The sequence below is a fragment of the Penaeus monodon genome, chromosome 15, assembly GCF_015228065.2.
Source record: "Penaeus monodon isolate SGIC_2016 chromosome 15, NSTDA_Pmon_1, whole genome shotgun sequence".
NCBI lineage: Eukaryota > Metazoa > Arthropoda > Malacostraca > Decapoda > Penaeidae > Penaeus > Penaeus monodon.
In genome coordinates this window covers 1,943,707-1,945,995 of record NC_051400.1, presented here as the reverse complement: position 1 = coordinate 1,945,995, position 2,289 = coordinate 1,943,707, and positions in this window count along the sequence as shown.

Below are 2,289 nucleotides of genomic sequence, written 5' to 3'. Positions count from 1 at the left end.
TTTACATTTTTTTTTTACCTTCCATTAAGACCAACATTCCACACAATATCGCGAGAATGCCTGGTATGAATAATTTCCTTTATATGAAACTCCTCGGGGGTTCTTGATTTCAATTTTCCTCCTCTTCCCTTCGGCCAGATCGATGCCATAGTCTAACTTGTAAATGAATGCTATTCCTTTGTACTTTCGTTCAACCCTAACTGAGCATCTCATAGTTATCATAATTTCGTAAATGTTTGTTTTTATAAAACTTTGAAGAGCCGAAAGGTTTTCACATTTCGAGGATACATTTTTTTTTATGTCTGTTTTTTGTTTTCTCGTTATTCGCATCTGGCTACACAATTTGTTCATGTCTTTTTCTTAATATACTGTCAACCATGTCTTATTTTTATGTTATTTTCATGCGCGGAAAAAATGTAAGGAATGTTAAACCAGCAAGGTAAACTCTTATGTGAAACATAATAGCGAAAAAAAAAAAAAACATATGCCTACTAATCATGAAATATTAATCGTATTTTTCACCAAATACATGCATTTCCACTATACTTGCTTCTAAATAATGTGAATAATCTTTGGCCTCGTACGTTTTGTAATACGACTTTCCTGCCACAGTCACGCGTGCTAGTCTCGATTTCAGCCTAATCCATGTTCTTGGTCTTGCAGAGGATTAAGAAATAATAGGTTATTCAGTGGCACGTATAATTGTCGAATGTGTTCTATTAACAAGAATAAATTTTTAAAAAATCTGAGTAAACATACCATTACTTATATTACTGAGGACTGTTAAGCACGAAGCATACATAATAAACATGTTATTGCACATTTGTTTAATTAAATAAAACCTTCGCAGTTTTCTGCATACAAATGTATATAGTAACTACTAATATTATGGTCAATGTAATTTTTTTGGAATAAGTTCTACTACCAAAAGTTTACAAGGAATAGGTCACAACACAAGTCCCGTATATTTACAATGAAGTCTCGCTTATGAAATGTTGCTTGAAAAGACTATATACAATGATTATCTAACCTCATCATACTAAAATTGCATTGTTTATAAAATCATGAAACGGAAGTTGAGATATGTTTCGTGCTTGTTATGGCAACTTACTGACAACATATTAAGTATTTGTTGGTTGTTTAAACTGGCAAAGCTATGTAATTTCTGAGACCAAGACACACAATGTATCACTCGAGAATCTCACACCTGGAATGATCAGACTTTTGTTTTGGTTAAAGAGTGTTACGGTGTGATGTGCAGGTTGTAATATGTGTTTGGGGTTTCTGTTAAAAAGCATAATTAGATGTTTAGTGATACATTCTGAGGCGTGACAGAACATGTCCAAGAATTCGATGGGGGTCAGTCATATCCACAGTTGAAGTTCACTGCTTTCATAAATATAAGGCAGTTGCCAACGTACAATATCAGTAAATCTCATTTACTTCCAATAATACTGTTCAAGCCACCCAAAACCATTTATGTGTAACTAAATAATTTACCCTCGCTCAAAATGCTTCATTGCCCTCAGGAGAGAAGTATGTGATGAAACTACCATGGATGCCCAATTTATCAGTAATGTCTAACCCCCCCCCAAAAAAATTAGAAAATGTGGGAGGGTATGCAGTGCTTTTTTCATTTAGATTGTGTAACATTTTGAGTCTTATTTGATTTATAGGGTGTTTTGTTTAGATTATCTTAGTGTAATTCGTGGAGGTAAACAGATGCTGCTACTTATTTATGTAGGATTAAGAGACATCAGTTTTAGGGGGGTTCTCCAATCTGTAAGAAGTGAGGTATATAAACAAACTCAAATGATGTGAATTGTCACTGTATTTCAAGGGCTACTGGCTGAGTATGTACACAGGTAGTTACAGGAATGAACATATGCAGCAGCATTATTAAATAATTCTTATTAAATCTTCCAATCAAACAAATAAAAGGATGTCTTTTTACCACTCTCAAGTTACACTGGTGGGTTAGGAAATGTAAAAATACAAATCAAAGTGTATGTCAACTGAATCCCAGAGTTCACATCACAAAACTCCTATTCATTTGATTTGGTCTGTGCAATAAAAAGTAGGCCTATCAATATTTAATGACCGTCATCACCTGTGATTAAAATGTTGAGGATGGCAAATATTTCAATGATTTGCACCAAATTTCAAGGAATTCATATAGAATTAAGCCCAAGGTTGTGTAGAGAAAAACTGTCACTATATGGTCCATACATTATCATCTCATAATTTTATTAAATATTAGCAACTATAAATTTACATGATTATATTCCC